The 12,420-nt window shown below is 40.0% G+C and overlaps 1 protein-coding gene across 4 annotated transcripts in view; it reads right to left on the bottom strand.

Moving 5' to 3' along the window:
• The window catches only part of garnl3 (GTPase activating Rap/RanGAP domain like 3), a 96,771-nt gene that overhangs the window by 73,375 nt on the left and 10,976 nt on the right, over positions 1-12,420 (bottom strand). The gene's annotated exons all lie outside the window — the stretch shown is intronic.

Below are 12,420 nucleotides of genomic sequence, written 5' to 3'. Positions count from 1 at the left end.
GCGGTGTCAGGGTAAAACAAGGACGAAAGTTAAGGCGGCAAAAAATGGCAACAAACACCAACTTTCACCCAAGAGAGTGGTTTGTGTCCCGCAAGATTCTAAAGCCAAACCCTGTTCTCTGTTTCTAAACCTAACCGTGTGCTTTTGTTGCCTTAACACAACCACATGCGAAAAAAAGTCAATTCACAGTGTTTTACCAATGTAGCGCATTTATTTTGAAAGAGACTGTATGTAAACGTTAAATTTCCTGTGAATACGGAAGTGTATTTTGAAAGAGGACAATGCATGTAACAGGCAGAACCTGACAACATGTCCCAGAGCGTCAACAACCAACACACCCAGGGTACCTTGCCCATCTTATGTGGACATGGAAAGTCCTTGAGCAAACGTCATGACGTGATGAGGTCAGAGTGGGAATGTGTTGGCTTTGACAACAGCAAAACTATAGCCAAACATTCATTTACAAAATCTCGCGCAACTTGTGCAGTATAATCCAAGTCTCACTTATCCAGTTACATGCTCGATAGAGTTGGGTCGATTTCCAGTTTTGCCGGTCCAGTCTGGTGTACGAGCTTAAATCAGTTAGATTTTTTTTACAAACCGGCTGAGCCAGCATTTGTCATTATGACACGTTCTGGCAAATTATACAGTAGCCTACATCAACAACCTGTGCTGATGGTGACACAGCTATAAGTCCAACTTGTATTGCATTAATAATAAGGTTTATAATGTTAATAAACAGACTATTGGAGCCCCTTGAGTCTGAGCCAACTGCCAGCAACATTAAGGATATCAAATTTCAACTGAGGTGAGAGGGGGACCAGTGGCGCAAGTTGTGTTTGTTTAGCAGAAAGTTCATGGATTTTGGGTGACGAGAGGACACATGGCAGATTTGGACTTTAAAGGAAACTAAAACAGTGCCAGTATGGCAACATTTTGGATTTGAAGCTGATGAAAGAGGCGTCCTAACTGGCCCCGAGCAATGCGGTGCACTGTTTTGAGCTGAACTTTTGTTGGACACCCTGCTTCTGTTTATTCATGTTGCTCACTTTGAAAGTGCCACAATGGACAAGCAATGGCTGATTCATGAGGTTGAAATAAAGAATTGTCTTAAAGAAACCTCATGTCCCAACCAAAACATAAATAAGGTGGCAGCTAGCTGGAGGAAGATCACCAGGGAGCTTAAAGTTTCTGGTAAGCTAAATGACCATCGCTAATAACAAGCTAGGCGACTTGCTGCTGGGAATTATGTATGTCACTTCTCGAAAAATATCACAGTGTGGACCCTTATGACTTCAAATCAACAAACCCGATTCAGTGTAACAAGGAGAGAGTAATGACATGCAAATGATCATTTGCGATGTGAAGTATTCCCTTAATAGGCCTATATGAATGTTGGCAATTCATCAATAAATACTTCCCACTTAGGAATTCAGAATTTCCCACTTCCTAATGAGTCTAAGGTTACAAATGTTAGCATGTCATTAATAAAAGGATTTAATTCATCAAGTCTGTCATTGTAAATGTTAATAAGATGTTAATAAATTGATTTTAGTCCCAATAACAGTCGAACCAATCAAAGGAAGCGTGTTCACAACCTGTCACCCCATAGACTGTTCTTATTAATGGCTTTAAACTAAAGCATTAGGAAATTATTTGCTAATCATTACAACTTAAAAACTGTTTAAAAGATGACGAATTACCATATTTTCTGAGATCCTCACCAATCAATTTGCTCTTACTGCACATACTCTGCAGGGTCTACTCATAATCCCCCTCAACAGCAGGGCCAGGCAAGGATGAGGTCATTCCTTCATTCATGCTGCCACACCTCTCTTCCTCTTCATCTCTTTCTCGCCACTCTTTCTTTTTCCACTCACTAACTCTCAGCTTATTTAAAACGTACACAGAGGTACACACACCAGACTAAGACTGACATTCATAATGCTGCCACGTTTGTTGGAGGAAGTGTTGGCATGCCACAACTTGTGTTTTGTTGACACTGACCTGACTTACTCATTGTCTGCGGTCCCACAGATCCTATGACTGTAAGTGTAAAAATAATAAATGAAAAATCAGCCTGTTCTTTTCCTTTAATTGTTGTATTTTCTTTTTTTCAGGCCTTATTAAAACTCAGTTCTGTAAACTCAATTTCATATCCTACAAACTAGATTTGCACAATTGATGAAGAAATTATCAGAAAGCATTGACTAATATATCAGATCGTGTTAGCTTATTATGCATATAGTGGTATTAATGTGTGTTGGAAGAAATTGTAATATACAGATGAGAACCAAAGTTTAAGGTAATTTAGAAATAGTGTCTCTTTATTGTGCACCAGTGAGCTCTGACAGTTTTCCACTGTAAAATGTTCTGCTTAGTACACAGTACATAGAGAGCAAGATATATATATATATATATCTTGCTCTCTACCAACTCCTGAGGGAAACATCTGGCTCTTTAGCTGCTAAATGCTCCACTGTGTTCACCAGCTAGTCTCTACCTCTGTCTGTCTGCTGTTTGGTGCTGAGCAGGTAGTGTATATTGGGTTTTCAGAGCTTTTCACTGAAACCAGCTGCCTGCTGCAACTGAAGACAACACTGTATGAGAGTGAAGCAAAACAGTTAAGTTGCAGCCGGACAGTTAAACACTGGGCTGAAATTTGTTGTAAAGCTCTGTTAAGTCAAGAGGAGCTGCAGTTTCAGGTGATTCAAGGTTCATCACTTCTGGCGACTCCTTCCATGTTGTCACCTTGCTTTCGCACACAGACTTTGCCCCAGGAGACTGACGTTCGAGATACGGTTGCAGTGTTTGTGACTTAAGGTGTCTCTTAGCCACAAGCTGATGCCTTTCCACGCACATCTGTGCTACTCAAAGCCGGGTGTTCTTTCAGCAACATCTGCAATCTCTTCCCAACCATACCCAAGTAGTTTTGTTGCCTAACCTTAACCACCGATTACGTTAGTCGCCTAATGTGACTTACATCAACAACAACCTTTTCCTAACCACACTGAAATAATTTTGCTGCCTAAACCTAATTGCGACATCTGCGATCTTTTCCTAACTACTACCAAGTAGTTTTGTTGCCTAAAACTTACCCCTGATCCCTATTTACCGCCAAACCCCTTCTGCATCAAGTTGCAATACAAAGGCCTCTGCCCTAGATGCAAAATATGAAGAGTAGGAGAGAGATTACATTGCCAGGACCACAAACAGAACATTAGGGGTTAGATCTTGAACGCTGACAGTAATGCTACAGGCTAGGGAAAATACTTGTCACTTGTCAGTATGTGTAGTAAAAGAATGGAACACAAAAAGAAAGAAAATAATGAACATGTGAGGAAACAGAGGAATGTGGCAAAAACATTTCAAAACAGACTTTAATTCTGTATTCTTTGTTCACACACAAACAGGCGAAATGTGAGCTTCTGTAAATCTGATACCTTCACAATAGCCCAGCCTTAGCCTGTGTCTCCAGCTTAGTCTACACACATACACACACACACACACACACACACACACACACACACACACACACGTACACACGACATGAAAGAGTGCAGGAATGCTCGGCTCAGGCTACATGGCACTCAGCTGCTCATCAATTTTTAATCAGTAGAAACCCCCCTCTGTGGCATGCCACACCACAGGAAAACACCTAAAGCTACCAACACACATGGCATTTTCTCCCTCTGAATGTCACTACCTTTAAAAGAGCTCACGTTATGCAGCTGAAATCCACAACAGCCTGGAGAATAAGAAATCCTTTTAAAAAAATAGAGAGAGACTTCTGAAATTAAAGCCCTCATTTTCTAACGTCAGGATCAAGTTACAAACAATCAACCTGAGATACCTGAACACCCCTGACTCTAATTAGAGCCCACACACACACACACACACACACACACACACACGTTCATGCATGTTGCATAAACACAGCTTCATCACATACCCTCCCATTGTGACATTTTGACACGCACTGCCCACATGGCCTTTGCATAAGGGCTTCTGGCTTTTAACAGTCGCATGTGAAGCCAGTCTGTTACATAGGAAGTCAGACGGGGAACACTTCCTGTTCAAACATCAGTCTGTCTGTGTGGCCTAGGAGCTATAGTATCATCCTGAGTGCATAACAAAGCTGCCATAACAGAAGTAACTAGCATAACGTGACAGCAGTCTGCTCCAGGTGATGAATACGATCCGCCAAATCCCCACAATGGAAAAGAAAATGTATAAACATGAAAACACAGGACGTGTTGGTGTTTAAGCTTGTGTCGCCCTTTATCTCCACTGATCTAAGAGAAGTTGACTGTTAAGTTATCTCATCAATACAGCAGCATCTAACACATTTTCTCATTGCTGATTCATTTTTTATCCTCAGCACGTCAGCAAAATAGTGAGAAATTTCCACCACAATTCAAATCATGAGTCTTAAAATAGCTTAAATAAAAGCTATTCAACCAACGCTCCAAGGAGGACTAATGAAGGACTAATCCATTAACCCACTTCTTGTTTGAGTTCTGGCTGCAGCTGATGATTATTTCGATTATGGGTTCATCAATTTAATTATTTAGTCTAAAATTTGGTCTAGAATTGCCGGGAAATAGTAAAAAAATTGCCAATCACAGACACCCAGAGGGCAAGATAAAATCTTATAGTAGCTTGTTTAATCCAAATTACAATTCAAATCATCAAAGTACTGTAGCAAGAATAAAAAAAATGAAAGAAGACTGTGGAGGACACTCTGAAGCCTCTTTTACACTGCCTGTCCAACGCGGGAATATCACACTGTAATTCCACCTCGAGGTTCTGTACAAAAGGTACGATCACAGAATAGGGGGACAGAGTTGTCTCACCTCTGAGGTGGGGAGGGAGGTGGTAACAGCGCCAAAACTATGTCTGTATAAACAGGACAGGAGGCATGGGTGTGATGTTTTGACAATGTGTTATGTATGCCACCTGCTGCAGGAGAAAAAGTAGCTTGTAGCAGTTAGCAGCTAACTCAAAGAAGAAGAACAGTGGCTGTTAATGTCCACAAATAGGGAAAACGATGAGGTCTGGGAGATTCTCCGAGCAGAGGACGAGATCAGCTGCCATATAACAGAGACAGTAAATGATAGTTATTGCCATGTTATGTCATTGTTATTGTTTATAAATCGCTGCCAACCCTCTTTTTATTTTGCGTTGCTGGTACGCTATGGAAAATAACACTGAAGCAAAATGATGCCACAGTTGTTGGTGTGTAATAATCCAACAGCAGTGTAAATAAGAGACTGTGTAGCAGCCCTATGGCCCAATCTCTGTGTAGAAAGGGCTTAACACAAACACAATTCGGCTTGTCTGTGTCCTCAGTCCTGAAAATTGTGCTACTATAACGCATAGAGTGGAACGGGTGTTTTGATTTTTAGCGTCCAGCGCATCTTTTTGTTATTTTATATCTACTTCTGATACTACAGAGGTAAATATGTAAGTAAGTGCAGGCTGAAATGCCTCCACTTTATATGTGTTTCTTTTTTTTTTCCTTTTGGAGTCCAGTGCTCTGCCCTCTTCAGACTTTCAGTTTGGCATTCTTGACTTAATTCTCTCAACTTTCCTCCCTCTTGTTCTGCTCACAGCCGGGCAGTCTCGTGCCCTTTCGTGGGGATTTGCAGGGCGTTTACCAACGCTAATTAAGATCAACTGTCACACGCTTTCAACTTATGAGGACAATGAGATTCATCATTTATGAGCACACGTGCAAACAATTTTGTGGTTTAAGAACATTTTAGAGATTCTGGAACCATTCGTTCATTTTATTTGTGGATTTTTTAAATTTCCTGTTGATCGCTTTCTCTCTCAGCAGTGTTCACAACAAAATGATTCAACCATTATTTTTCAAGCTGGATGCTGCCTTTTATTTTCATGAGCATGTCATTTGCCCATGGATTAACTCGGCTCAAACTGCAGTGTGTGTCACAATATTTTGCATTATGTCATTAAGCTACTGGGGTGCTGCTGAAGGGTACACACACCCTCTTTTCATTATGCTAAATAAACAGTGAGCCTTGTCATCTGGATCTACAGAGGGCCTCAGCATTAGTTAGTAAGTAAAAAATAAAACTATAACCCTCAATCTTCAACTCTTGTACATGTGAGGTGTGTATGTGTGTGTGTGTGTGTGTGTGTGTGTGTGTGTGTGGGACCCAGCAGCGATGGACTATCCCAGGCTTTGCGTTCCCCAGACAAATGCAACTTCAAAGCTCAGGTTATAACTGTGGGTGTAAGCATTATGGTGCGTGGGCTCAATCCATGTGTCCATGCCAGCAAGGGTTGTAGAGCGCAGGTACACAAAATGCAAGTGTGTGTGCACAAGCACTCGCATGCACAAGTCCGTGGAGTTGCATGATGCGGATCAGGAGCTCTCGACTCAATAGTGTGCTAATCCCTCGGAGCTGCGCCGCCTTCTCTCTGGACAGCTGCCACTCCGGCCCTTTAGTCTCACAGAGTAAGCCATGTCTGACCACGGCACCTTTCCCACGCGGCGGATAAACAAAGCCTCTGTTACTCTGTGTGTGTGTGTGTGTGTGTGTGTGTGTGTGTGTGTATGTGTGAGAGTGTACAATGTGATTAGATGCGCAGCTACTGACACTGACTCACATTAGATCCAATGGGAGTCATTTCTTTAAATAGACATGTATGGAAATGAGGAAAAACAATGTAATGCAAAGCGCATGACACACTTCTACGAGCATCAACAGCAGGGTTTTTGTCTGTCACACACATCCAGAGGCAACATGCAAATCAATACACCTGTCATTATGTCACCTTTCATTGATGAAGCTTTGGTCCCTGGATAATGTGTAACTTGGAGGAGGAAGCAGTCATGATAAATGGCTTCATTTGACTCTGACATTATTCAACCTCCACAACACACTGGAAAAGTAGAAGCAGTAAAATAGTGAGTAAAGAAGACAGCCAGCTTAGACTGAGGAGTTTTTGTAAGTAAGTTTGCTCAGGGACTGTACTTAAGGAGACTGTAAAGGTACTTGAGTATCTTCTACTATACTTGACTCCACCACATTTCAGAGGACAATAGTCTGCCACATTTATATGATGGTTATACTTACTTTTCAAGTTAAGACTTTACATATAGTAGGCTTATGAAATAGAATACATTATCTAAGATTAAAATGGGGCCTCTGCATATGTGAGTTGTTAGCAGTTTCTCTCTTTAAATGTCTCAGATGGTTTTATTCATTGCTTGAGAACCAAAGTGTTCGAGAGAAAATTAATGAAAGACAACTAATTTATGTAGCCAAACTTTTCTTCTTTCCAGCCTTCATATATCATCTTATGACCCTTCATATTTTGCACGTGATCATTTGGAGGATCCTGGACCCCTACGTTAGGGGACACTGGGCTGCAATGCCGCCCCCAGACATTTTCCACAGGGGGGGCCAGGCACACCAAAACCAAGAGCCATAACTGAATTTCAGGATTCTGATTATGCTGTTGTAGTATATAGGGTAGTTGAAAACTGTCAGTATGGAGAGAATAAAGGAACTGCATTATGATATACTTTGGTTTCTTATTTTACAGTTAATATTACAGTAATACAGTACAGTTAACAACAATGCTGTTTTAATATGCATCTGTATATACATATTAGGCCATTCATTTTTTTAATAGGCTGTCTGTCCTTTTCCTTAAAAAGGAGTGCATTAATTGTAAAGAACAAAACATTTACCGGGAACAACCCTTCTCAACTTTAGGGGAAGCTTGTGGGTACCCATAGAACCCATTTTTATTCAGATATGTTGAGGTAAGAGTTAAATAGACCCCTTTAAAAATGGCTGTGCCAGTTGTTTCCTCACCAAAATTTAGCTTAAATATGGAGCTTTATTTCACCCCCTTCATGACAAGCTATGCTGACATGGGTGGAACCAATGGATGCCTTAGATTGTCTAGTTTCACAAGATGCCACTACCTTTGCGCCAGCTTAAGAAATAAGTGTGTCATAGCCTCTTAAGATTATGTTCCTCAGCAGCTTTATCAGCAGTAGCACAACTGCTGGACTGAACTACCTAACTGTTTTACTTGCAACAGATTAGAGCTGCAACGATTAGTTGATTAATCAAGTGACAGAAAAATTAGTTGACATTTATCAACCTTTTTTTTGTGATTTTTTTTTAAGCAAAAATGCCAAATATTCACTGGTTGCAGCATCTCAAATGTGTGACTTTTAGGCTTGTCTTGAAATATAAAAGTAAACTGGATATATTTGAGTGTTGTAAAGAAAAGCTAGATGAATACAGAACTTTGAACTATTGGATATTAAAATTGAATTTTTTTTACATTTTAAAGACACAATGATTAATAGATAATGAAAAACATTATTAGCTGCATACAGCCCTATAATGGCGGATTTACAATACTGTGTTGGTACTTTTACATGAGTAAAGAATCTGAGTTCTTCTTCTGCCTCTGGTTTTTGGTGGAAATAAACTGATTCAGACTGTTTTATGAGTTCAAACCTCTGGATGTACATTCCAGTGAGCAGTCAGTAATCATCTCTAATGGCACTCAATTACACACATAAGGACATGCACACACACACACATGGATATGCACACACACACACACACACACACACACACACACACACACACACACACACACACACACACACACACACACACACACACACACACACGTGCAGATGATTTGGATTCAGGCCTTGGCCTCTTTGTTTCCAGTGCGTCCCAAATGCCAGCAGGTCACCATGTGGCCTCAGTGAAATGTCACAGTGTCAGGCTGCAACGATTGATGATGGCACTCTCATTAAACGTGATCAGGTGAATTAACCTTTTGTCTGTAACGATCAGACCGGCTCTGGACACCACTCTGCCCTTTGTCCTTTGGCTACATGTGCGTTGTGTGTGTATATGTCTGTGTGTGTGTTTGTACAGTGTTATTTAAACACTGCTCTTCAAAGTCTATCCTTTCCTTCAGTCATGAGTTTTTAAAGTAGGATGCATTAGTACATCTGGGCGAAACAGCAATTTCAGTAGTTAGAGAACACTCAAAATATGAAAGCTTGTTGTGTCTGAATGAAACCCTCAGCTGATGCTCTCCACATTACCGTCACTGCTTCTTAATGCACTGACTCCTCCTAGTGGAAAAGTATGAATGACCAACCCACTGTGCCAGGCATGTCATTTCTTTATTGTTTCAACTGCATACAAAACACTTCACACTTTGTTTTGCAGAATCAAAATGTACAATCTGAAAGACAAAGATCCAAAGTGTGAATGCTATGTCCTAAATTAAAATATTTTTTTTTTCAACCACTTACCCACTGCCATATAAAAACAACACAGCTTTTACAGGGAGAGTCTGCTCTCTTGTGGTCATAACTTGAATCACAATCACATGAGAAAGCACTCAAAATAATGTATATGCATTGTATAAAACTTCTGAGTTTATACAAACATTTTATAAGTATATAATTTCATCATGTAAAAGGTAACACGTACCCTCTACTCATAAATTATGAAAAAATATTTTAGCCTACTCTCAGGAGGACTGGGGTCTTCTGATGATCCCTAACCCACTGCAGAAGGTGGTATGAAAACACCAAGAAAAATAAGATTTATGGAGAAAACAAGTGGCATATGCAATAAAAAAAATGTGTACCAGAAACATATTTATTTATAGAGTAATTCACTAATACATTTTTGAAATCTATTTTCTGGTTTCTCAGCTTTTTGGGACTTTTGTTAATGAAACAAAGAAATGACATGTATGTGTATGGCTCAATATTATTCTCTTCCTTTCCTTAAATCCAGCCTACACTTCAGTTCCAATCATAAATGGCAAATATGAATCATTCTTGGCTTAAGATAAATCTAATTTGTTAAAAGGACCAGTAAAACCTTCATAGCTGCCTCTAAAACCTCATTCACAGTACTAAGTCACTGTCAGCGGGAAAAAACATGAACTACTCAATCAGGTTCCTTTTGCCTCTTTAGAAAATAAAATGTCCCTTATTATTACATTTTATTTCTAAAGGGACCATGTACAATATTAAACTGAAATGTTACTATTTGATGTACTGCACCAGAGTTAGCTTAAAGCTAATGCTCATCTACAGTCCGCTGACAGGACACAAATAAAACATCCACACAGTGACAGAACAGCACTGAACAAACTAGACAGCAAGACAAGACACATAATACAAAGTAACAATGAGTGGTGCTGGACTTTGTCAACATCAACAGTTTTATCAAATTAAATTAATTTGTTCATCTCACTTCAGTCATTTATATTGCTGTATAGTCTATCTAGTAAACTGAAAATGCAAGTGATTATATTATTCTAGTAGTTTAGGTTTAATTTGTATTTGTACTATTAATAATTTATATCATAAAAAAAAAAAAATCAGTATCTGGTGTCTATGTAACAATCCGATATTGCCATTAAAAAAAAAATCGCAATACTATGCTGTATCGATTTCTTCCCCGTATCAATTATGTTTCTTGGGAGATTCATGAACATGCTTGTATTTCTTTTCAGCCATGCTAGCAGCCGAGCAGCTCGAGGGATGGCAATACCAGCTGGTCCACCACTTTGGTTCTGACATATCCTCAACAACTTTTTGATGGATTGTCATGGAATGTAGTACAGACACCCATGATTCAGGCCCCAGTTTTTCAAAAGATGTAATCTGATCATAGTTATCCGGACTTGGAAATCTCACATTTTGCGATCCAGGATCAGCTAATCCCTTTTAATTTTGTGCCGGTTTTTCAAAGCAGCACTGGATTGGATCACCCTGATATGGATAGAAACTTTCAAAGAGATCAAATCCAGATAACCAGCGCTCTGAATGGGAATACAGGAATATAACACAGTGTAGGCTACTTTCTATGTAAAGAACAATAGGTAGGATAGCCAGCATGGGATGACTTTAAGCGTGTTACAGAAGAGGCATAGGCACATAGGCGTGATCCAGATTTGATCCAGATTATAACTAAAACTGGATTATGTGTTCTAATCCACTTTCATAATCCTTTTTTGCTTTTGAACAACCCATTTTCAAGATTTGATCCAATTCGACAGCAGAAATCCAATCAGAGTACTTCTGAATAACTGAGCCCAGAGGGTGAAAGGTGTGAAATACCCAAATTTATCTTTTTCTGGCACTGTGTCACATGTACTACTGCCTCATTCAAGGGTGTTCCCTTTCCAGAAAACATTATACCCACTTCACTTCCTTATTTGATTGCTCAGAAACTTGTCACCGGACAGTATGATTTGTACAAAATTAGAAAATATCTACGGGTGGAAGGGTATTTTGTGGAAACCAAGTGCAGCAGTGAGGCCTTTCACTCACTGCGGGAGGATGCACACATTTCCTGCAGATGTGCACCTGTGTCTTCTATCACATTGGTGTTGGAGTTTTACAAAACAAAACAAAAAAAAAACCCAGTATAAGCTCAGATTGAAAACAGGAAAGTAAATGCAGACAGGGCTCAGAAGACATAGCAACATGCAATATAATCCATACAGTATTACAGCTGTATGAGGCCCATAGTGGGGGAAATTCCCTGTAAGCTGTATTTTAAGGAATGTCCACACTTCAACAACTTAATTTGAGCCACATCTTTACAACCTCTGCTGAAAATAGACCCTTCCTAGATGTTTCTACACACACTCTCAATCTGCACTTCCATCTCTTTCATTCTTTCACTGTTTCTCTCTGTCGCTCACTCTCTAACCAAAAAGAGGTTTTGGCTGGCCTCCCTTACAAAACCGCAGGGTAAAAATGTACAACAGTAACCCTTCACAGGCTCCATTTCCCCCTCTGTCTCTCCTGGATCGCTCTTTAAGGGTTATGACGGGGGCAGCGGGCTGGTGTGAAGCAGCCCACAGTGTACACACAGACTGTACCCATACTGTGCAGACTTCCTTTGATCTTTCATACTTCAACACACACTCACTTTCACTTTGCGTCATCCCTGACAGTGACCATGGTAAAAAAAAAAAAAAAAAAAGAAGAGGAAGTTTATGCAACTGAGGAAAAAGAAAACACTCTGCAGAATATGACTCTTTTATGCAAGTGGCTTGTGGATTGTGCTCGAGCTGGCTGCATCTCAACCGATACTCTGCTTTACGCTGGGCTTATTCTAGCCAACTATAATGGGAAATGTTTTTCCAGCCTCCGAGCTTTCCCGGAGCAGTGCGCAGTGCATTTTAATGTGTAGGTATGTGTCTTAAAGCCCTAAATGGAAGCAGATGTTTCAGTCGAAGAGCAGAAGTTTACATAGGGCTGTAATCAAGCGAGGGATTTTTCTTTCCTTTTTTTTTTGAATTTTTTTTTCTTCCAGTAATTTGAATCTATTTTTCTGTCTAAATGAGCCCGGTGCGCTGCATTGTGCG

The sequence above is a fragment of the Epinephelus fuscoguttatus genome, linkage group LG18, assembly GCF_011397635.1.
Source record: "Epinephelus fuscoguttatus linkage group LG18, E.fuscoguttatus.final_Chr_v1".
Taxonomy (NCBI): domain Eukaryota; kingdom Metazoa; phylum Chordata; class Actinopteri; order Perciformes; family Serranidae; genus Epinephelus; species Epinephelus fuscoguttatus.
Note: the sequence above shows the minus strand (reverse complement) of the source record. Positions and strands in the feature narration are given on the sequence as shown.